This window comes from Rhinolophus sinicus, chromosome 9 (assembly GCF_057876585.1).
Source record: "Rhinolophus sinicus isolate RSI-liver-muscle chromosome 9, RSI-T2T, whole genome shotgun sequence".
Taxonomy (NCBI): Eukaryota; Metazoa; Chordata; class Mammalia; order Chiroptera; family Rhinolophidae; genus Rhinolophus; species Rhinolophus sinicus.
In genome coordinates, this window is record NC_142509.1 from 22,660,350 (window position 1) to 22,685,790 (window position 25,441).

At 46.8% G+C, this 25,441-nt stretch overlaps 1 protein-coding gene across 3 annotated transcripts in view; it reads right to left on the reverse strand.

The window, feature by feature from the left end:
- ZNRF3 (zinc and ring finger 3) overlaps positions 1 to 25,441 on the reverse strand; it is a 139,420-nt gene that overhangs the window by 100,958 nt on the left and 13,021 nt on the right. Inside the window, exon 1 of one of the 3 annotated variants that reach the window (XM_088800958.1) lies at positions 23,453 to 23,471. The exons of 1 other annotated variant lie outside the window; for it this stretch is intronic. The gene's annotated coding sequence lies outside the window, so the exon portion shown is untranslated. Of the gene's footprint in view, positions 1 to 6,398; positions 6,422 to 23,452; positions 23,472 to 25,441 lie in introns of those variants that run through there. One more of the 3 variants, XM_088800957.1, reaches the window with a different exon arrangement.

Consider the following 25,441-nt stretch of genomic DNA (forward strand, 5'->3'; position numbering starts at 1 on the left):
GAGGACTCAAACATTTGCTCAATGTGCCTGTGGCTCATCAGGAACAGAGTGCTTCATTCAGGTTCAGGAATGTTCTTTGCTTTCAGGGTTGCAGTTGCAGAGGCCTACTCCTCTGCTCAGTCTTGCCTCTCAGCTGGAGTTACTGCAGGGCACAGCAGCAGGTGACAGAGTACGAGTACACTCACAGAGCGACCCAGTGTTGCTGGGTGGCTACTACGTGTTCACACTGGCTGAGATTCTGTACATGCTGATAGCGACCCGGTCATCTGCAAAGCAGACATTCTGCCTTCACTCCAAAGGCAGCAGAAACCAGGAAAAGCCAGGTTCTCCCGGACTCATGCCCATCACTGGTCAAAGATCAAAGAGGCAACTGGTTACATTCTTAACAATGTTAAGGGTTGTTTTTTGTTTTTTAATTCAAATGAGGAGAGACTTTTGAGATGCAGGTCTCATTTTACAGGGGAGGAAACCAAACCCAGAAGTGACGAGGCTCTCCCTGGCTAAGGTAAGAATCAGCTCTTCCACGTCCCTCTGCCCCACGCAGACCTCCCTGCTTCTCTGCCTTCCTCCTTGATTTCAAATGGGCCTTCAGCGATGAGCAAGTGTGCGGCTGAATGGTCCTCTCCGCGCTTGAGCAGGTAAGGTTATCAGCTGAGCCTCAGCTACAGGTACCACAGCAACCAGTCCCTCCCACAGCCTTTGCTCTGAATTGGCCCCACGCTTAGCTTAGCTGCCGGCCTGCACTGTCCTCCCTGGAGTCCTCCCAGGCTGTCTCCAGTGATGTCGCCAAACTCATGTCTCCCCGTCACGCGTTCTACCTTCTCTGACCACAGGCACCTACCTCACCTGTCTTTTGCCATTTGACCGAAGCTTAGCTGCGTCTGGATCACACATGCTCTTTCCATGTCTCACCCAGTGGAAACGGGCAGGAAGAATCCCTGATTCCAGAATGACAACGTGCTGGGACCTCGGTTCCCACAGGACAATGTCGGCTCTGTGAGGCTAGAGGCTTTTGTCTTTTCCACTGCAGTATCCCTAGTGCCTAATATACAGTGCCCGGACGGACTGATGGACAGGCGGATGGATGGGTGGACGGGGTCCCCTAACAAAGTAGTTGCCTCCTTGATTGTCTTTCCCCTTTTGTCAATTCCCATGTCAAAATAGTAATGTTGGCTTAGGGTAGAATTTGTGCCGTACTAATAACAATTTACACTAATAATCCCAGGGTTTCCCTGTGCTAACTGCTACACAATTTCAGTCTTCTTCAGGTTACACAGGTATTCATTCACAAAGTAACTTATTTACCTACTAGGCCAAGTCTAGCTTCCCTTGGGGGCAGGGGAGGGAGGTTACAAAGAGCCTATTTTATGCAGGCTCAGGATGAGTACAAGACTCCTCTAACCATTCAACCCGCCCCGACTCTGGCAGACAGCTCCAACACTGGTCAGCCTGCTGATGAAGAATGAAAGCAGCATCCTGGCAAAAAATAAATCAAATTTCTTACTTTCCCAAAGACCCTAAAGTGTTACACTGAAACAATTACTTCTTTTCCTCCAGGATGGTGCAGTCCTCACCAATTACTCACTTTGTATTCGTTTCAAAACATGGGTAAAGGACCCGTGATGAGCACCCTGGCTGCCTCTTACCCTCCAGCCAAGCCACTGGTCCTCCCACCTCCTGGCCCCTCATCCCTGCCTGCTCTCTGGGTTCACCACTGAGAAGCTAGAAATCTCCATTCAAGCAAGACCTATGACAAAGACCCAGTCTTGCCACGTGGCTTCACCATCAGCGTGATAGGAGCCCAGAGCTACTTCCTCAGGAGTGGGAATGAACGGACACAGGGCAAAGCCTCCTCCGCTTCCTATTCTGGCCAAAAGCTCTTACTGTGAGGGTTCAAGTGTTCTGTGGTCAAAGAGCAAGAAGCAGCCAACACATCCTCAGAAGAGGAAACCCATTCTTGGGCTCAGCCATGGCTGGGTCTTTCATAACATACCAGTGTCCCATGGAACGTTTCCAAAGGCATATCCTGTTAAGTGACCTGCGAGTGACCTGCAGGGTAACCTGCTCGGTGGTGAAGACGAGCATCACTATTATTCCCACTTGACAGATGAGCAAGCAGAAGCCCGAGGCCACTCAGGTGCTTGTCCCAAATCCAATGAGAAAGTGACAGAACCTAGATCTTCCAAGTCCTAAAATGTCACACACTTTGAAAGGGTACTACCTTCCGCTGGAGCTGTCCACGCACTTCAGAATATAGCAGGAGCTATAAACAGACCTGCCCAATTAACCACTAACTGGTACCTGCTCTCACCACAGACATCTGGCCAGGAACTGCTCTCTAGGACCTCTCTACACACCAGTGCACCCACCAGCTAAGATGTACATATTTCTAGATCAGTCTATGTCAACTCTACCTGCTGTACGTAACGAAACTAAATCTTAATGCAAAAACATAGAGTTTTATCCTAGGAAAACTAAGTCAAATACTTCAGGAAGATTAAATGATGGCAAATAACTGGGGAGGGGGGAAAGGCTGAGAACTGTGTACAACTTTTAAACTAGGAGGGGGAAAAAGGCAAAATTCTAGAAGGCTCCTGATAGCTTTACAAGTGTCTATGAGTTTTTGCTTCACTTAAAAACAAAACACAACACAACAAAACAAAACAAACCCAGAACTGTAATTTTAAGTGACAGATCACGGGTAAGACAGATTAAGGAGCACAAACCAGCGGTCCCGTTCAGAAAGGCCTGAGCTTGAATGTCCACTTACAGGCCTTAATTAAAACATAATTTTAAACTATTGTTCTTTTTTTAATCATTCCCTGCTTTAACTTAACTGGCCTTTTCCAATTACCCAACCACCTACAGGTCCCAGCAGTATCAGATAACAAGGCTCCCGCTAAAGTGTGAAAAGCACGGAAGGCGCGCGCGCGCGCGCACACACACACACACACACTCAGTTGTCATCTGCCAACGGATTTCAATCCCTTGGCCAGTGACATGTTGAAATTTCTGGGTTCCCAAACAGAGACAAGGCTTAAAATAATTTAATTCTCATGATAATAGGAAATGTACCGCCACAGAAATTCATCAGTAACACAGTCAACCTCAACTCAATAATTAACCCTAAAGAGTTTCTACAGCAATGGTTCTTAACTGTTGCCACCCCTTCCTCCATTCACCCAGGGGACATTTGGCAATGTCTGGTGACAAGTTTAATTGTCATAACTGAGAGGGAAGTTTGCTACTGGCATCTAGTGTGTAGTACTGATCAACACCCCCCAACACATAGGACAGGCCCCCACAACAAAGAATTAGCCGGCTCCAGAGGTCAGTAGTGCCAAGGTAGAGACGCCTCCTTGGAAAAAGGAGGCACAAGACCTACAGATGCTGACACATTATCGACAAAGTCAGTCTTTAGACAAATAAAAGGAAGAGTTGATTTCTTCCCTCTTGATTCAAACATTACTCAAAGGCCACTAGCTTCCTGGTATGCTTAATACGACTCCAAATATCTCAGCAAGAATTTTCAAAGACCACAATTTTTGGTTATGTGGTGAAGCAGCAGAACAGTCTTGGTCGGTTTTCTTTTTTTTTTGTTTTTCTTTTACATTCCACGATACCTCCAATTATTTCATGTATGGTTATAAAAATGAACTTAAAAACAAACACACACAAAAGCCTGTCCAAAGCTTCATTTTAAAAGAACATCAGAGATGAAAAAGTGCAACTGGTTTGGTGCATTGTGACGGTAAGATTGTGGAAGCCTTCCTTTTATTTTGCTTCCCCTTAGCATCACAGTTTCTGTGCATCTATGCAATATAACTACTTTAAAAGTGAAATACAATAGGAGGACCTTGAATGGCTCTTGCATTTTTTTAAAGCCAGCTATATGAAAGACATTTCTGAGACAATTAGAGAAATTTAAATATGTCACATTCATGGGTATGATGATGGCACAGTGGTTGGGAGCATGTCTTTAATCTTAGCAGACGTATTTTGGAGTGCTGGGGGATAAAATATCAAGATATTGGCAACTTTCAAATGGTCCAGCCAAAACAGAAACACACACTCGCGCGCCCCTAAAACTGAAATCTATCGAAGCCCAAGGTCCTTAAGCAGGGAAGACACAGGCTGAAACTAAAATAGGATTGTCATTCAAGAGAGGAAGAGCTTATCCATTCTATGAAGAAAAAGAATCAGGTAAGCTCATAGACCTTGTCCATTTCCTGCTTAGAACTGTGAAAGAAAGTGCTTCTTCTCTAAAAGACTTGACACACACACACACCAAATCACATCAACTTGTTTTGGAGGGGATACAAATCAAAGCAAAGCAAAGAAAAAGAAGGGTGTTGGGAAGCCAATCTAAGTGCAACAAGTTCTGGTTCATCTTAACTTCGCAAAGCTTACTCATTTTTACATATACGTCAAAAGAGTGTAAGCTTCTAGGATCCTTTGAGCAGATTTATAAGTCAGAGCTAAAACAGTTCTATGAATAGAATAAGCTAAGTTTGCCAATTCCAATGAAATTTCCCCCAAAGGACAAATTCATACTGATATTTCAAGAAATGTGACTTATTTTACTCATTAAAAAAATATATATAATAGTTTAAACTAGAGATTTTTCAAACCAGTTGGTGTGAAATCTACCAGAAGTTCCACCAGCTAACCAACTTCACACTCTACACCAGACCCCGTTGTACAAAAACCTCTGGACAAAATGGGCCCACGCTCCTGCAGTCACAAGGCTATACCACCAGACGGCAAAGGGGGGGACAGAAGAAGGAAGGGCACTGGGCTCTGCTCCCAGAAATGTGAGGGGGCAAGTCATTCAAACGCAACAGTTGCCAAAGCAAACTCCAGGCCCCAGGTGGTCCTCAAGCCCTAGGACCTCCTGGATTTTCCCATGAGTGTCTGAATCACATCAAGATCCCTAGCGCTGTTCCCAACTTGAGAGACAGAGATGGAGATAGAGATAGCGAGGGAGATAGAGAGATATAGAAAGTGCACACAAGAGCTGGATCCATCAAAAAGTGGTAGTAACAGTGAAAAGGGAACCTCGAAAAAACTGTCATATCCATTTACACATCTGAGCACCTACCATGTGCTGAATATATATGTGCTCAGGTTTCAAATATTAAAGACATCACATGCACAGATGGACAAATATGTGATATAGCAGGTATAGTAAAATATTCATGCTAACATACAGGTGGCGGGGGTGTGGGTGTCCACAAAATTCTTTCACATTTCCTGTATGTCTGAAATTTTCCATAATAAAATATGGAGGAGGAGCACTTTTGTAAAAGGTGGGGGAAATCTGATTTATAATTTAAAAAAGGAAAGAAAAAGGAAAAAAACTCTCCCAGTCTTGCCCTTCAGGAGCTTACAATTTCATGTGCATGGACAGAGGCATCATGGGGCCAGAGGAGGAAGGAGAGTCTAGAAAGATACCAGGTGTGTAGCTTGAGTAACAGACAAGAACCCAAGAGAAACAGACTCGGGGAGAGAAGAGAAATCTGGTTTTATGCTGTTTGGCTGGGATGCCTGTGAGATGCCGAGGTGGGCTTGAGTCACCATGAAGTAGACTGGCGAGCACCTCTAATCCCACTGATCCTGAACTCTGATGTGGGGAAGGTCTTCGGAAGGAATGCAACATCCAAGAAGCTGACTCAACAGCTGAAGGGCTGCTTTGTCTGTGCAGGTATTTTTCTGTAAGACTTATTAAGAAAATGAAATATGGCTGATTTTACTCATAAAGATACATGGCAAAGGGTTTCGCCAATGTGTGTACTAAATAACCACTAGAGGCAGGGACACCAGACCATCAGGCACGTCTGTGATCTTTGTAAGGACGGGGAGAATCTTCAGGCTGCGGTGGTGAAGATCCTGGCATTCAGCCACGCCGTCCTCCCTCCCCCCATGGGACGGCCCTACTTGCCAGCCTCAGTCAAGCCTCTCACACCCACTGGGGAATAGGCAGATGAGCTTCCTAGCGCCCGGGGCAGAAATGAGCAAAAGCACCAGAGACAGACCCCTTGCTTCCTTTTTGGTTTGTCTCCCCACCTCGTTCACCAGGTGTGTTCCAAAGGCTGACTCACCCACCAGAGGACGCTGCTTTCAAAATCTTGGGAGAGTCACTTGGAAACAAAACCGACCCCCCTAAGGAACAAAAATCAGCTGCTCTTAACAGAAGCAGTTTGTGTTTTTCCGGAACCATCTGCGAGTCCGTCTAAGACAACTCCAGCCACTGGCAACATTCCTGCCCTGCCTGGGACCCACCAGCCCAGAGTCGAGCGCTCCAGATGCCGCATGCCCTCCGTGGCACACGCTTCACCTCTCTAAACAAACAAGGGGTGTCTTTGTTTAAATTTAAAAAAAAGAAAGAGAGAGAGAACCTGTCTCACAGGCTGCGATTACATCAGCAGCGCGCTCTCATTCTCTGCATCAATCCGGCTGCTCCGGCAGCTTTGAAGCGCGGCGCCCTTTGATCTTGCAGTTCCCGCCCCGGGCAAAACCGATACCATCCGCTGCGCCCACGCCGGGATCCACCATCCGCAATCCCATCTCCGGCCAGCACCCGCTCGGTTCCCAGCAGCTCGGGCTCAAGCAGGACTCGACCCCGGACCCAGCTGCCCGTGCCGGGGCACCCACGCGCACACTCCATTGCTTACAGAGAGAGTGTGGACAGGGGGCTGGCCCGTGGGAGGGGTATCACTAACTTTACATTAACCTCTTCTGGGAAGAGCACTGGGGTTGTTTAAAAAAAAATCTTTGTTTAGAGATACTAAAATATTTACAGGGAAAAAAATGATATCGTTGGCTTTGCTTCAAAATCACATGGGGGTGGGGGTGCAGATGAAACAAGGGGGGCCAGCCGGGAGTTGACAATTTTTAAAGCGGGTCATGGTGACTGTGGAGATACATTGTGTACATAACACAGTTCTGTCTACTTGTGAATACATGTAACGTTTTCTATAATAAGAACTTGAAAAGGAAACTAACCTCTAACTCTTTGCTATTTTTAAAGGTTATTCCACACAGGCTTTTAATTTAAGAAGGAATCTGACACTGGATGGGGTGAGGGTAGATCACATCCTACTTTCCTTCTGTGCCCCCAGAGCAGTCACTGGAGCTGCGGGGATGGCAAGTGGCCCACAGGGCCAGCTTCTCCAGGGCAATCACCGCAAGGCAAGGGGCATCAAGTGTCACCCCTATCGGGGGCTCTTCACCCATTTGGGGATCTTAGGCTTCTCTAAGAGATGGATGAGTAGTAAAGAGTCCATCTCTGGGAAAATGTCCACAAACACAGCAGAACCTAGACATTCCAAACCCACCCTCAAAATCCATTACTTTCAGAAATCAGGTCAGAATGGCCCCTGGAGGTTGCTTCATTTGGACAACTCCTTTCCTCAAAGAGCGACAGACACTTGGCCAGCCTCTGGATTCCCATGGCCACCATGTGGAGCCACCCTTGGGACATGGCTCATCCCTGGGCTGCCTCACAAGGCCAATTATGCTCCGTACTGGCCCTGAGGCCTTGGGTAAGTCACCTAACCTCTCCAAGCCTGTCCCCACATTTTATAAACGGAGAGCTGTTTATGGCCACCTTGTGTTGTCACCACCTCTTATGCTACATACTTAACTGGGAAGTAAGAAAAGGGAAAAAATGCCAAGAAGGAACAGGTATATGGGGAGGCAAACGTGATTCTACCCGCAGCTCCAGCTGAACAAGCCACACAGATCAGGCACAAAAGAGTTAACTGGGAAAGAGACAGGGTGCAGGGCAGCTAGGTGTGTTCAAGGCCAGAAGGCAGAGGAAAGACCGGGAGGGGGCGGGGACAGGAACAGAAATCCTTCCCGTGCAGGTGGGTCCACCTTTGGGAGGTCACACTAAAAATTCCAGTGAAGACCATCAACCTACCTGAACCCCTCAGTTGCAGACACAACCACAAACCACGAAAAGGGTCAAGGAAACAAAATAGATGATCATAATAGCTAAAAAATTAGAGATATTTTTAAGAGAAGAACCCAATTGTATCAATGTGAGTAGAGACCCAACAAATGAGTTAGGGGGAGAAGTTGTACAACATTGAAATAAAAGCCTAAATATACAAAGAGCAGCTAACTGGGGAATGAAATAACAATAGCAGATTAAAATAGCATGTATGCTAGCTTTCAACTTGAAGGGTGGTGTAGGTCAAAAATCCCCACTATAAACCGTTTCCCAGTAAAATCACACATATAAAAATGTACATCAACTCCCTGATTCATTTAATCCTGATTTAAAAGTATATTAATTCTGGCATAGCACAGACCCTGTATAAAAATCTGTTATCCATTTAAAAAATTTTTATGTTGGAACTCACTGATCAATTATCAAGTCTTCCATTCCTATTAACAGAAAAATGATGGGATTTCAGTCCCAGATCCTTCTACAGTATCCAACCTAGGCTCTATGGAGTACTGGTGGGTACAAAACAGTTCAGAACACATGCCTCTGGCCTCAGTCGGTTTACAAGCTAGTGAGGAGACAGATACAAATTAAACAACAAAAATAGCACATTATGAAGTACCCAAACGAGTGAGAAGACCAGGTTTCAAGTTCAGAGGCAGCTGAGACGACTGGGTGCTGCAATGGTCTAGGAGAGCTTCCTGGAGGCGGCAGCCTCAAAAAATTAGCAGAATGTAGGCAAGGATGCAGGTAAAGGCCAAAGACTGTTTGAAGCAGCCATCTGACTGCAGGCAAGGGGGTTCTGCAGTGGGATACCAAATTGCAAAGACAGACTGGGAGCAAAAGCCAAGGGCTTTAGAACATTAGGGTAAGACAGGGTTTCCACTCCATCCTGTGAAGAGTAAAAAAGCTCTTAAAGATTCGTCAAGAGGAGCGTGACATCTGGCAGCCGAGTAGCAGAATGGGAGAGGGGGTGTGGGGCCCTAAGTGAAACAGACCATGGGATGGAGGGGGGGCTTCCTGCCAAAAGAGAAATAACTGCCCCTCAATAAATTAGAGGGAACCATGTGCTCAGGCTACCAGTTGTGGGTTTGTTTTTTTCAACAAAGGGGTAAAGATCAAAAGAAACTTTGCAAATGAGAGCCCTCCTACTCCTCTGACTTGTCATTTCTAGTCCTTTCATCTGCGCTCCTGTTTGAAATCCAGGTGAAAAGGAGAGGAATGTGGCCAGTACACTGCAGGCCTGGCCCTTGCTCTGGCCCCATGTACAACTGGGGGCAAATCACTCAAGCTCTCTTGGTGCTCTCCCTCCCCCGCAGCTGAGGAAGGTCAAGGATGGGATCTCAAGTCCCTTGAAGTAAGTGCCAAGCCTGGATCCAGGCGGGGGGAAAACCAAAGCCTACAGATTCCTAGAGGTACGGGCTACCCATCGAAGACCAAGACCTTCAACTGTAAGAAAGCCAGTTACAAAAAGCCCTGCAACCATCTCCTCCCCTCCTTTCCAAGGAGAGAGAAAAAAGCATTTATGTTATAATGACAATATAGAGAATTAGAAATCAGAAAACTTCTTTTTCAGAAACCACAGGCAAAAAGCATTTATGCTTATTCAAATATAACTGGTCAACAAGAGTCAGCTGAGCAACATAACGTGGGTCAAAACTGCCAGAATAAACAGGATTCACTCAATGTTCCACTTCTTTCCCTAAAAACAGTTTCTGACCAGGTCTGGGGCACGGAATTAAATTTAATCCTCCATCACTTACTGTTACTTGCAGCTATCAAGAGTCTAAAATCAGCTTGACTGTGTCTGTATTTCCACACTGGTAGCAGAGGGTAGTAAGACCTTGGGTAAATCATTTCACTTCTTTAAGTTCCAATTTCTTCATCTATAAAACGGAGATGAGCACCGAACAGCATAGGGCTGTTAGGAGGAACAAACGCGACCATTCGCGTTGGGTGCTTAGCGTAAGGCCTGGCACAAGTCAGCAAGAAAATGTTAACCATGTGATATTTTAAACCCATGGTCCTCACCCTTTGTGTAAGAGAGATAGGAAATAGTGCAATAAGATGTACAGAATCCATATGATAAGAGCATTTCCCGGGGAAGAAGGGGCTGCAAACTTGTGTGGCCCCATCTGTGGGGAGAAACAGGTTGGCATTCTTCTCTAGACTTTAACAGCTGCCTCTCCTCCCATCTCACCCCAACCCCTCCTCGGCTGCAAATACTCCAGGATTAAGAAGACATTCAAGCTTTGTTCCGTCTCATTTCTGCTCTGGCATTCTTCTCTTTGGCCCCTTTATCCTAAATGCCATTTCTGATCAACAGCAGGCCCTTCGTTAGAGCAACGTCTTGCACTTTCTCAAGGTGCTCCCAACCCTTTAATTCCACTGGTGCTTGCTTGACCGAAGGGGAACCTGAGGATAAGAAAAGTCAGAGCACCGTGCACTGTGCTGGGACTCCCCAAGTCCCAAGTGTTAGAACCCGGAACTTCTGACTTCAGTGATCCTCTGGGCGGCTGTGCTCCGACCTGAAGCAGAGATGGGATCAGTGGCAGCTTTCCTACTCCAGCAGGGGGCAAGAAGCAGGGCTGGCCGCTCTAGGACCAAGTGGAAAATACTTCAGCTTCACACATACCCGGGGATACCACCCCCACTGGAGCAGCCCCAGGGAGCAGTGTGGTCAAAGGGATTTCTGCCGCCAAGTTTGGCGGCTGCCTTCTAACTATCTCTCTTGTTGAGAAATACTCCTTTCGTGGCGACTTTAAACACAAACACACATACACTCAGAGAAAGCCAGCTGCGACCAGGCTGGAAGCTGTGAAATATGTAACGAGAACCAACCAGCCCAGTGGGTTACAATGAAGGCTGGGGGCTTAAGTCTCACAGCAAACTCCCTGGAAGAGAAACGCATTCAAGCCCCACTCCAGGTTTTATTCTTCACCAGGTTTTACCCTTCACCGCTTCTCCCAACACTTCAAAGGAAGTATTTTTGTACAGCCCAGGGAGGAGTGTAAACTGGCCAGCTGCTTCCAAAGCAGACGTTAACCCTGAAAGGGCCGCTGGCCTCACAGAGGAGGGGGGAGGAGAACAAGGTCGTGGGGAGCTGAGTGTAAGTCCCCACACTGGGCCAGGCCTGCCCTTTCAGCCCACACCAAGGGCACAGCTCTTAAACCACTACAGAAAGGCAGGGCCTCAGTTCCTCTAAGCACGCAAACAGCTAGTTATAAATACCCTCCCAGGCTGGAGGTTCAAAGGATCCAGCAGTTAGCACTTCAATGGAAACTCCAGCTAACAGAACAGGCCTCTTTCTGGATGTCCCTCCCTGAACCATGGAAGGAACTGAAGGGCCCAAAAGCGAGCACAACAAAACCTGCCCCCAAAAGTCCCACTACTTCAGGCCTGGCAGCCAGCGGGGAGCACGCTAGCAACTGAGCCATTTCTAACCAGTGCCGTGAAGAGGGGGCTCCCCCTTCCCATGTACTCTGAATGGCAGGCCAAGAAATCTTTCCCAAGGGGCAGCTGAGAGAAGGGTAGGGCCCTAGACCCTCTCAATTCTTTTTTAAGAGCTTTTACGGACTCTTAAAATCCTTCACCTTACAGCGATTGTATCGTACCCAAATTTAGATTCAACATTCTTCAGTTACCTTGCTGAAATTCTAGGGATCCTGCCAGGTCAGATTAAATTGGACACTGTTCACCAGTGATTTCACTTGACAAACAGACCACCAAAAACACAGCCACCTGGGGAGCTGGCAGTTAGTTCAGCATGGGCTTCTCTCAAGAGTACACCTTGGCGTCTTTTGTGTTTTTGTTTGTTGGTTGGTTGGTTGGTTTTCATCCCCAACCACTCCATCTCAAAGGACGTGGACTCCGCTAGGAACCCCAGGGGAACATCCCTGCAGGCTGTGGCCAGGTGAGGCCCTGCAAGCACTCAGGTGGGGCTCAGCTCTCACCTGGCTGCGAGCTTCTGGGCAATCCGAGAGCGGCAGGCAGGTGGGTGTTAGCCCCGTCCCACTGGCAAGAGCATCCTATAATTTACTGACACTGAAAAGTATGCTATAAATAGTTGGTGTTTGTAATGTAGTCGGGCCTCCAGAACAGAAGGGGCCTCACAGCTGTGTGGGGCCAGGGCCATGGGCATCTTAGGGCTACAATTTGGAAATCTTGGGTGGCGCAGTCAAAGCATCTTCAAAGAAAGAAACTCCAAGAGTGTCACACTCCATCTGAAGAGACTACAGTAGAGGGGGAAAGTCTGTCAAAACTATCAATCAGGGCTGACAAACCATAATTTTGCAGGAAAGTGAACAGGACTGAGGGTCTCTTCATGGGCAGCTCTGCAATTCAACAGCAAAAGGGGAAGCAGTCAGAACAGGCCCCTAAACCCCAAGATGCCATTTCTGGCACACTTACCTCTAAGATACAATGGGACACTCCTGATCAAATAAGCACAAGAGGATTAAGAAGATTCATTTGGTCATTTAACAAACACTTTATTTTTTTGAACATCACTCTGCTAAGTACTGTAAGTACAAAGAACAGATGAGCCTTTTCGACACAATTGCTAGTGGAGGAGATGAGCAATAAAAAGCAAAACAATCTCCGAAAGTGAAGAGGATACCTTATAATTTTAAATCTAATTACACTACAGTTGGGCCTAAGAGTATGTACCTAAAAGAAGTTATACTCAAGTAACTGAGCTACTTCTAGGTTCTCCAGAGAGCAACTACACTTCAAAAGAATAAATACATCTCTACATTCATTTGTTCTTTAGAAATAACTATCCCCACTGGCTTTCCTAAAACTGAAGAAATATGAGGAAACACAGAGAGTGGCGAATAAACTTAGACCCCAAGCACTTGCCTCTAAACATAAATACCAGGAAAGACTTACGGTTAGCACTGATCTCATGAGTGTATGAGTGAGTGTGTGTGTGTGTGTGTACACATGGGCACGTGTCAACGGTCACAATTAAAGGGCAAAACTTAAAGATGAATTTATTAAAGTTGTTACTAAAACTTTACATACAGGTCTATCTTTTAAATTTTCAGAAAATAATCAAAACCATTTGCTGGTGCAGATATTACAATGAATTCTATCTGGAATGTTGCAAGCAGTCCAGGGTACTCTACTTTGTCTCTCCTTAACTGAAGCAAATCCAGAAGATTCCAAGATGGTAAGGGAACTCAAGACCATCTCATATGATAAACAGCAAGAAGCCGGGGTGCTTAGCAAGGAGAAAACAAATTTTGGTGGTTTGGTAGTTTTACTGGTGGTGGTCGTGGGTGTGTGGGGGGTGACAGAAGACAACCCCCTTCAAAGCACGGAAGAGCCATCACACCTTAGTGGCTCTCTGTTATGGGCTGAGTTGTGTTCTCCCCAAAACTCCTATGTTGAGGTCCTAACCCCCAGGACTTCAGAGTGTGACTATCTGGAGACAGGGTCTTTAAAGAGGAGATCAAGTTAAAACAAGGGCATTAGGATGGGCTGGAATCCAACACGGTACTGACCTTCTGAGAAGAGGAAATGTGAACAGTTATAGCGGGAAGACCACATGAAGACACAGGGAGAAGACGGCCATCTACAAGCCAAAGAGGGGCCTCAAAAGAAATCAACCCTGCCATCACCTTCAGCTCGGACTTCCAGCCTCCAGAACCGTGAGAAAATCAATTTCTCTTGTTTAAGCCACCGAGTCTGTGGTACTTCGTTCAGGCAGCCCTGGGACACTAATACCGTACTAATAACTCTAGAGACAGAACCGAAATCAAGCAGCAGAAGTTTGGTTTAGTGTGAGGAAGAACTGTGTTATAATCAGCACCTGGCAAAGAGGCTGTCTCCTTAAGAGGGGTGAGTGTGAAGGGGGGCAGCTGAGAAGAGGCTGAGCCCCACCCTTAATGCAGAGCCTGGGGCCTCAACAAAAGCCAATGAGGCAAAAGGCTGGATGCCCGAGGCTAGGGAGAGCTTAGCTGCTGACAACATCCATCAGGTAGGTCAACCCCAATTTAAAAAGTTAGAAAAAAGACAAGTCCTAATCCAACACTATGAAACATGACACACAGTTGAAGAATTTCAACTCCCCATCTCAGCGTCTCCTCTTAGCACATTCGCAGGGGGACTCTCTCCGCTCTGCTCATCTCACATTCTTCCTACAGGCAACGAGAGCCACGAGAGCATATTTAATCTTTTGTGTATTAACCAAGGCAGACAAACCTGAAAAATGCATGTCCATTCAGCTCAGCCCAATACCTCCAGGACAGCAGGCCCCCCCAAATCTGGCTGCCAACTCACAGCCTAAGAGTCAGAGATGGGAGGGGAGCCATCCCCAAATCCAGGACATCAACTCGGTGGACGGTGGCCAGCAGATAAGCCAGAGAGAGTTCTCCCAGTATCTTCACACACATTTCATCCAACGCCAACACGCCAGCTTTGGGGGGAGTCTAAGACATTGTCACTCGTGTACCTGTGTGAAATACAGGGGTGAGCCTAACGAAGTGCCATCTAGGACTTCCCCCCAGCCAGACACTCCTCTATCTTCTCCCCACGGCCCCCACAGCTCACTAGACCCCCACACGCTCCTTCCTGCCCTCCTCCCTGACGAACGCCCACAGGACAGGCAGTTTGAGGCTGGGGCTGAGCTTGCTTTGGTGTCATTTCATACCCACTTGGAGGATATTTCTCTTTTAAGTCTTTCATGAATCTTCCCGTCCCTGTAGAAATTAAATTCCTCAAAGAGAGGCACTGTTTCTTGGTTCTTTAACACTCCCTACCCCACTACCCAAGTACAGAGAAGACCACAAACCTGCTAAGCTGACATGGAAGAAACGGTTCTGTCCCAGCGTAAAGGTGTTCGGGCCATTCTTACTGGTGATGACGATACCCCAGGGCCCTGGGGGAAACTGGAAGTGAACGCAATCTTGGTCTTCCATGCTCATAATCCGCTGGGACACCAACTGGACAAGCATAGACCCTGAACCAACCTAATACCAACTAGCTGAAGCGGAATTTTCCCCGATACCTTAGGACCTTTGAGAGAATGGAATTCTGTGATCAAGCATCATTGGGAAATGCCAAATTATAGAGTTCATTTAGATTCCTTTTCAGCAGGATTTCTCAGAACCATAAACTCACTACTGTGCAGCATAAATCTCCGAGAGGAAACGAAGATAAACAGCTCTCTCCAAGTTAGTTCACCATGAAACCCTTTCCAGAGCATCGTGTAGGACTAGTGTTCTTCAGAAGATGCCGTGAAAAAAAGCTCATCTGCAGGCCTAATCCAGAGAAATCTGCGCTTGGCTTTAGAATGTGTACCTCCGTTTTAACACGGGTGTGCCTGAGGCCCTAAAATTTCACAATATTCCCAAGTCAAAATAAATCAAGCCACTTGGTAAAGACCCAGATCAGCCAGAGCTGGGAAACCATGTCCTCGGCCTGCCTTTGTCAGTCCCCAAAAGAACTGTCTTATGGGGACACCACCAAAGCAACGCGGCCTCAGCCTCCCTCCCCTGGAGTGTTTGCTCTGCACCTGACATCTTTCCTAGGGACAGAGAAGCAATAATTGAGTGTTTTGGTTAAAAGGAAGGCCCCTTGATCCCCAGATGTAATCCAGTAGAGCTAAAAGATAAGAGATAAGGATCAAGCTTAAAAAAAAAAGAAAGTTACTTAAGCAGAAAGGAATAAAGGTCACGAGGAGATGAAAGTATAAGAAGCAGGGGAAGATGAAAACAGAAAATTAAACATCCTAGAGAAAATTCCACCTGGACTGGCCCGGTTCATTCTGCACCTCTTGCCCTAAATAAAAAAGCTGACACACGCTTTGGTCCCGGCTGGAGCAAGCACCATTTCTGGAACGTCCCCTTGGTTACATATTTCTACTTGAAACATTCCAAAGTTGCTAAAGGCCTCCCAGGAGCTTCTGCTCCTGTTTCTCCGGAGGGAGTTAGTTCCTGTGGCAAGTGTTTGTTTAGTTTGATTACAACTTTGAAGAGGGGTAGGAATTCTGGCCCAGAAGAATTTAATGGCCAGGCCCTTCTCTTACATAATTTGTAAACAAACAGTTTATCCCAGTGTGGCTCATTTGGCTCAATGGCTGGATTTAGAAAAATATATTCCTCATTCATTTGGGAGAAACCACAGCGAGGCCTGTCAATAACCCGAAAATGTCCAAACCAGCCTGTCACTCTATTGCCTAATCCTAACGGACCTCGAAGTCTCTCTCTTCTGAAACCCAGGACTGTCAACAGACAGAGCCCAAACTGAAGGGTTATGGGCAGAATCTGAAAGGCAGCTGATGAATTGCTCCCCAGAAGCTTCTACGCACGAGGGGTATATAAAAAACCCTCGGAGAAAAAAGGCCCCAACAGCAAATTTCCCCAAGGTGTCATGAACGGTCGAGTGTATGGGTAGAGAGCAATTTGTTACTAATAACAGTTAAAGGCCAAAGTTGGCGTGTGATTTATTTATCTTTAATAAAGTGAATTCAAGGTTGTCACTAGAAAGTCACTTCCTCCCTAACATTCCAGGCTGCTCTCCGGAGAGGAGTGACTTACAGGACCAACGACAGCCCTCTGGCTGCTGTGGTTTCGCTGGAGAACATGATGGGGGGAGGTTGTAGTGTCAAAAACCCGGCCATGGCCATGGCCACGGACATCTTCTCTCTCGCATGGCTGCGGGGGGAGGCATTCAAAGACCCCCCCCCCACAGTCCATCCGCTACTTGATCTCTGAAGGTAGGTTCCTCCGATTCTCCAGTTTGAGTGATTCGCCCCCGTCCTGTTCCTGCGTGGCCCAGGCTGCGGATCTTCCCTGCTCCCCTCCAGGAGTCTCACCCGGCCCCCACACCCAGGTTACAGATCTGGGGGCTGAGGCTCAGGGCAGCTGGCTCCCCTAGGGTCCCACTTAAGTGACAGATCAGAGAGCAGATAAGGTCTCCTGTCTCCCAGCCACGGCCCCACTCTGCCACCAGCACATTCCACACCAGGCAGTCTCCAGATATAGTCCTTAGACCCTAAAAGCTAGGAAAACCCCGTCAGATGGCAACCAGCTTGGATCTCAGCAAGGAATGCCTTCCCCCCAGCAAGAGCCCGCAGAGGCAAATCGAAGCACCGGCTGGAGGCCTGTCCCACCCAGTGAGGCTTCTCAACATTTCTAGATCCTTCCTCTCAGCCCCAGGCATGGGGTGCTCAGCCAGGCATGTTACAATGTCACCATCTCAGGGACACATTCTCTTTCCCACTGGCCCATAAGCCCACCCCTCCGGACAGTCGGAAGGAGGCCAGCAGTGACTCTGTGAACACTATCCCAAATGTCAAGCCCCACGTCCATCAACCGGCTCCAGAAAAGAGGGCATTAAGCGCGGCCAGACACACCTTTAAACATCCAAAGCCTCCTGCAGACTCCTTCCCATCCGCACCCAAGAACACGGTAACAAGGCAGACCACCAGGAAGAGGTCCGGGCTGCTCACAGCCAAAGAAGAAAGCACTAAGTTACTTCACTTTTCTTACTACCTTTCCGCTCCAAAGTCTAATGGAGAAACTGAAGCTCCCAGCTACAAACCAGATTTCATCCAATTCACTATGTACATGAGGAAAGTACTTGGGCTCAAAGAAGCTACTTTCTTCTTTTCGTTGAACTACATTTCTAGGAACATACGTATTCTATACCAGCAAGAGCAGACGTTGGTTTGACTATTTTCTGAGAACATCAGACACAGTAAAAAGTGAACATCATCCTGGGCTAAAGGCAGCACCCACAGAAGGGTTAGGAGCAAGGCCAACAGGAAGCCCGCAGGACAGATCAGTGCTGTAAGGTACTGGCTTCCTCGCTGCTGTCCACCCTGAAGGGCACATTTCCCATAGGGGGCAACAAAAAGCTAAGACCTGGAAGGGCTTCAAAGCTTTAGAAAGTAGTTCAAATCCGAAAAAACTTCTCAGACAAGCGTGCCTAAGAAGCCCAGCTGAGACACGAGGTCCTTGCCTGGGAACGAGCGGTCTCCACTAGACCATTAACTTCATCTTTGCTCCCCGCCCACACAGCTCTAACCACCAATTTTAAAAACGCACATTGCGAGCACAGGTCCTATCAGCGCATTATCAATAGGGGCTTTCCCTTTCTCGAGCAAAAACAAATTGCATCCAACTGACCGCACCTTCAGCAATCCAGCTAAGCCTGGAGGAGGAGTGCCCATGCAGAATGGATTTTGCTTCTAGTTTTGACAGCGGGGGCGGGAGGGTGGGGCGGTTGGGACAGACACACACATATGAAATGGGGCAAACTGATGCTCCACAAACATCCTAAGAATATACAAACAACACCATGAACAGGCCCCAGTGGCACTAATTCAACCCTCTTGGATTTCTTTCTGTGCAAATTTTGCTAGTTAGTGACACCCACTGGTCCCCTCCAAAACGGACTTGTACACTACCCAACACTACTTCAAGATACGCTCCCAGACACCACTGCCTTAGCCATAGCACGGCCCATCTGCACCGTGCATGGACCAAAGACAAAAGAATGCCACCAAGATGCCCAAAGAAGGTAAACAAATGTAGACGGTGGTCAGGGGTTCTCTGGAAAGAAACCTGGGCTTTGCTTAATTCTCAGTTACTCTGGAGCTGACCTGCAGTCAATTTCATGCTTCCTTTTCTCTGTCACTTACCCTTCTTCTGAACCATCCTTTCAATCATTTGTTGTTTTAACTGAACATACGCTAATTTTCATGTGAAGTTAAACTTGCTAAAGAGAGCATGGGTACTAAAGCTGAATATAAATGACCTACGCTAGCGGTACCTTCAAACAGAGCCAAATCAGAAATTAACATGATTTTCATGGTCCAAAAGCAGTTGTTAGAACATCATCTTGGCTTCAAATCAACAAATTTAGAAAACATCCACTTCCCACTGAAAGCTCCCTAACTCAACAAGAAAGACACAGAAATGACCTTAAACCTATTTGAGCAGAAAGGCTTATTTGGAATCTTAAGTATATAAAGACAACAGACACTGCCTTTCAATTGTATCTTTTGTTCTAGATTAAATGTTATCAATCAATTAATTCAACAAGTGAAAGTATGCTGACATCTACTCTGAATCATGCTCTGTGGGTAGTTCAAAAGTTCTACTGCACAACCAGTCCCGCTAATTGCAAAAGGGTGGGCGATGCGGATAACGGGATTTATGTTTCAAGAGAGCCAATGACAGAGACAATGAAACTAAGCAGAGAAAAAAGCCACAGTGCGGGTAATCAAATCTGAATATGGCACTGGGTTGGAAAACCAAATCAAAGCAAAATCTTATCAACAAATCCCCACGGAACCAGACCACGAGAAGGCACGGACACCATCTGGGCACCGTGGGGAACAAAAGGATCCCCACCTGCTCCCTCAGCGAGGCGTTTATCCATTCTCAAGGGCCACAAAGTTCTCATGTAGAAGAGACCAGAAAAATTAGGGGGAAATTAGGTAAGATTAAAATACCAGTTGAAGGATAACACAAAACCATACAAGAGAAATTGTCAAGTGGAGTGCCATTTGGCATCTTGGGGGTTTATGCAAAAATGACTTCACAAAATCTTTCTCCAGGTGGCAATTAACATTTTAGCTCACATTCCCCCAAGGAAAAGGGAAATTTCAGGAGAGGAGAAGGGAGGTATCAGCGTGACTCAAGGGCTCTGCCTAGCAGAGATAAGCTCTCAATACATACCTGCTGAACGGAAGGATATAAAAACTCAAGCCACTGACTGTCCTGTGCCCTGCTACGCACAGCACACCTCCCTGCTATAGCTGCCGCCAAGTTTCCCGGGTTTACCTATCTAATACCTGGTTTACCTGTCTTCCCCAGGGCTGTGAACTCCTTGAAGGTGACAATTCTATGCAGCAACAGCCACAGGAGCTCACATATAGTAAGCATTCACTGTATGCCTTACATTTATTATCTCACTCAATCCTCACAATCTTTTGGAGGGACAAGCTATACCGTCCTATGCTAGAGATGAGGAAATACAGGTTCGGGGAGGTGGGTGACCTGGCCAAGGTCACAGAGGCTGGCAGTAACAGAGCCCAGATGCAAACAGAGGCCTGTCTGGCTCCAGGGCCTTGCTCTCCACCACTGTGACCCTTGCATGTCAAGAACCTGGTCAGCTCTGAACTCTCAGAACGAGACACTCAGTAGATCTAGCCTCAGGAGGTTTTTAGCGGTAAGAGGCTAGCAGCAGACCATCAGATTTACCTGCTGCAAACTACCTTATGGTGAAGCTGTAAATACAGTTGTAAGCTTCAGGCCCGCTTCTCCATTCACTAACTGTGTTAAACCTCTCTGTATATTGGTGTCCTCATCCAAAAACCCATGGATAGAAATTTTATCACTCAGAATCCGCCTGAGAATCTAATGGGACAAACAGCATAAAGCCCCAAGGACGGTGTCTAATACAGTATTCATTCATTCAAACATCTCACCAACCACCTATGTGACCTTCAGCCCTAAAAGGCTTCCATTCCATGCAGGAGGAGGCAGAGCCAGCAGTGATAGAGGAAGCCATGAAAGGTTCTGGGCCCAGGCAGTTACAGCAGCCTAGAGTTCAATAACTTGGATTGTTTCACAAGCAGAATGTTTGTCCAGGCTGGAGAAACCACTGTCCTGTGTTCTGTCATCTGTTTTGATTGGTACAAAGTTTCCTTTTTCTTTTTCTTAATGGTTTAACAAATCACAACTGTTTTTCCCATCCCTGAGACTGAAATCTATGATTCTCTACTACTTTCAGCCAAGAAGTGCAGCAAAGGCAAAGAGAACAAGCTTGTAAAGATCAGGAAAGTTCTATCGACCTGTATTTCCTGCTCCCGCTACGACAGTGTCTACCAAGGTTACATTATAAATCATAAATAGCTGAGGTCTGGTCAACACATGAAGGCAGGGTGGGTCACCACCGCCTGGTCATGCATAAAGGGACACCTCACACATATTGCCCACGTCCCACACTGAACTGAAAGCTTTCAGTTCAGCCAGAAAGCAGATTCCTGAGACAAATCAGAAAAAAACTCATCCTCTAGAAAGTCCAGGGACAACAGAAGTGCCTTAAGCAATCTCAAGCAGGCAGGATGATAGAGAGGTGGCCTTTCCTAAAGAAGCTAAAAGAAGGGTCAATCTCACGCGTGCGCGTGTGCGAGTGAAGCCAAAGAGTCTTCGCCAAAGCTGCAAAGGAAACAAAAATAAACTAACAGGATAAAAGGAAGGCTGTTGCATGAGGAAGAACTTTTGCTCCAGTTTAAAAAAAATAATAATAATAAGAGAGAGAAGAAAAGAAAAAGAAAGCACACACTGAAATGATCTAAAGCTGCCTATAAATATTTGGGAACATCAAAGGCGGTCCTGTGAAATTAAAAATGCTGTCACACAGATAGGAACTAGCCTCTAGCACTGCCAGCTTCAACATGTGAGCCTGTGATCTGAGGAGCAAGGCTCAGCTCCTCAAGAAATCTGATTCACTGAAGAAAAAAGTGAACGAGCAGTTGAGTTTTAATAAGGGCATTAAATACCTTAGGAATGAGCTAATTAGAGTTTAACTCTTTCAAGATTGTCCGAGCTCTTAAGAACGCTGTAAACTAAGCTCCCTCCAGAATCTAGTTAAATCGGTCTCGAAACCTGCAACGTAGAAGAAAAGTATTAAAACAGCACCTTAGGACTTCAAAGCTGGTAAATCCTACCAGGTCCCCTCAGACTTCAAGGCAGAGGCCAAGCGGAGAAGGGAGAAGGCTCACCCAGAATTGTTTTCCATGGTAACGTTAGGGCGCTTGCTTATTTAGAGACATTTTATTTTCTAGTTTGGACTAGAAAAGCTCACTTTCCAATATCAGATTCATTCTACCCAACGATATGTCCTTTACCCAAGATGCTGTGAGGGTGTCAAGTGGGAAGCCTTTCCTCTACTGACTTCGTTCATTCACTCATGTGCCACAAGAGAAATTATGGCGGAGCCTCCCAAGACACAATCAAGGTCAACAGGAAGTGCCCCAACAGTTTCCCTACATGCATTCTAGATTAGAATCCTAAGGACACCAGGCAGAGTCCCCGGTTAGGGAAGCTCCATCAGGATGGCAGATCCTTTCAGGAGCAAGACTCTTTGGCCTTGAAGTAGAAAGTAGTGGAACTTCTGAGAAAGCAAGGAGAAAAGCACACCTGCACAAAAGGAGAAGGGGTATCTTTCTATCACCCAGTCTCAGGAATGTGCGAGACGAGGGTAGACAGAGATGGAAACTACCTTCTCCATTCAAGGAGAGGAATGCACAGCCCAGTCTTGGCAGAAGGGGGTTAGGGGAGTTAAACCCCCCCCCCCAAAAAAAAAAAACAAAACCCCACACACACAATACACTACTATCATTCCCATTTTTAGAAAAAGTCAATGTGTCTAATTTGGGGGGGGGGGTTAAGATTAATAAAGTATTTGCTTTGGCAAAATCGCACACTGGATCAAACCAAGTGCTGAAGTCTCCTGTGCTCGCCGCAGGTCCCACATAATTAGGCCCCCAGAGCGCAGCCTTGGCACAGCACAACATTCCACGTGTCCTGGCCGGGGCCAGGGAAGCAATCCACCACCCAACTTTCCTTCACAGCACTCATGCCCGTATGCAGGCCATGTGGCCTTGGAACAGGCAGGCTGGCCTAGCAATCCAGCCTCCGGTACACTGGACATGCAGTTCACATGTGTGTGTCTATGTGCGTACACGTGCCCCACTTACAACACTCAGGGCTTGGACAGTGCTCTAGCTATAGAGCGTAGAAATGAGCAGATAAAGCTGCGACAAAGCATCCCTCCCAGGAAACAGAGGTTAAAAGAGAACTGGGGATCAGGGAGGAATGAACCCGGAGCCTCTCACAGAGGGCTTAAGAATCACTCTGGGGGGCAGTCGGATGGTTCAGTGGGTTAGAGCACAAGCTCTCAACAACAAGGCTGCCGGTTCGATTCCCACATGGGATGGTGGGCTGCGCCCCCTGCAACTAATGATTGAAAACAGCAACTGGACTTGGAGCTGAGCTACGCCCTCCACAACTAGATTGAAGGACAACGACTTGGAGCTGATGGGCCCCGGAGAAACACAGTGTCCCCCAAAATTCCCCAATAAAATTTTAAAAAAAAGAAGAAAGCATCACTCTGGGGAGTTCATGGGCCCCCCCACTAGTGGAGAAGGGACTCAGGTGCAAGTAGTCAGGCACTGAGCACATTAAGAAATGTGCTACGATACGGTCACTTCTCAATGAGTAAGACCTTTGAATTCTTTAAACCCTGATAAACACCCACTTCAGAATAAAAATTTTTTAACCATTTGGGAACTACAACATAAATATTAAGTTTAGGTGAGAGACATCATGGAAGTTATGTATGTTACTTTCTTCATCCTCATCCTCACTAAACAAACTTGCATGCTGCAACTCATTTAATCCTCGCAACAACTCTAGGAAAGATTTAGCTCCATTTTACAGATAAAGAAACTGAGAGGCAGAGAGGCAGAGTCACCTTTCCACAGCAGAAAACTGGCAGAGTCAGGATCCAATCCTAGGCAGTCTGGCTCCAGACTTGGCACTCGGCTGCGTCTCCCATCAGCAAGGGAAATCCAGAAACACTTCGTTCTACAAAATTTACAACATGCTTTAAGGAACCTGACAGACCTTGGGTATCTGCATAGCAAAGTTGAAAACTACTGCTTCTAAAGCCATATCAACATCCAATGACAAGGAAGCGTCCTCCCAACTCCTCTTAGATACAGCTGGCTCCAGGTTGTAGTTATAACATAGAACTAAAGAGAACTTCTACCCAAATCAGGATATAGCCCAAAAGTTAACTTATAAGTCGGTTGTTAGGAATACATGTGTATAGTCTCCCATAAAATAATGGTGGTGCCATTTCTGCTCCATAAAGGGCCTACCTTTTAATTATAATGCACCCAAAGTCTGAGGACCCCACTCCAGTGAGCACAAAGCAGAAAAGCAGCCAAAGCAGGTGTCAAGAATCCGTGTCCTAAACTCCTTACTCTCCGTTATCTTGTTTCCTAACTTTATACTCAATTCCAATACACATGGTTTCCTGGTTTTCTAGGAATGAACGACAGAAATCAGAAGCAGCAAATCAGAACTGGAGAAGAGGGAACAACTTCCAGACAGGTGCCACATCAGTCAACAAGGAGACGGCCTTGTGCACTGCACAACTCTAGGGGGTGCCATTCACATCAGTGGCCATTCTACATCCACATTATGACCCATTCATGGCAAAGAGAAGTGAGGTATCTTGAGGAAGGGACAGCCTTTCCTAATTTGCACCATGCGGTCCTTTGTGTTGGAGTGGGAAAATGTCAAAAGATTGAGATACCAGCCCTGCCCTGAAGAAGGATACAATCTAAAGGAGAGTCACAGAGGTAGCTCCAAGTCATCAAGAAAATATTAAACCTGTGGTCAGCCTCCGCTTCTGAAATAGTGTACTGCCGTTCAAAGGGGTGGGGGTGGGTTGCTTTTTTGTGTGATGAGCCTTGACGGCAGGCCCCCCACCACACACGACTGTGTGAGCTGTTGAAGCTGCACAAGTCACCGTCTCCGGTAGCTCGGGTCTCCTCCTGTAAAGGGGCGCCAGGACAGCGGCTTGTGCTTGAGAGTCCCATCCATTCCCTTCCAGACATTTCACTGCACAAATCCAGCTCCACCGCATTCATCACGCATGGACACCATTTGCAAAGGGGAGAACAGGGTTCCAGGGTGGGATGCCAGGGACACATCCCAGGAGCCCCAGCTCTGAATGCCCGACTTTGAGAGCTGGACACCCTAAGACCCCACTTATGGGTGATGGCACCGGTGACCAGTCTTTGCTGAATATATAATAGGGAGGGGATAGAATAGGCCTTCTTGGGAGGGGAAGTAGGGAGGAAAGAAAATAACAAGCTGAGGGAGGGGGAGCCCCCCCCATTCACCTCTCCAGTTCTTTTCCTCCCCGTCCCACAATCAGCCATCCATCCCTAGGTTAGAGTTACTAGAGGGCAAGGGATTTGGTAGGGGGTGGGAGGGGTTTGTCCCAGTAAGAGACAGAAGATTCCCTATTTGCCCTGCAGCAAGTAGGGAAGACATTCATACACGAAAGGCCCACTATATAACTTCTACAAGTTTGCAAGAGGGCAATTAAAACAGCCTTGCATAAATAAATTAAGAAAATAAATTATGAAGAAAATCAATTAATGTTATCTGAGCATATAGTAAGAATTCTAAAGTTTTCTACATCTTCTTATAGGGATGCATATAGGCAATAATTTTACTTGGAATATTCAAAACTGTTCTACCCCATCCCATAGTTGTTTTAAAGCCTCCCCCTTCCAAAAACAAGGTTGCTATGGCAACCAGAGCACCAGTCACCGTGGTCCCTAACCACATCCGCCAGGGCTTGGCATGCTGAGACGTGTGCCAATTCTGTTGTCTGTACGGCACTCCTCGCCACAGTACACAGCAAGCTATAATCAAGTCAGAA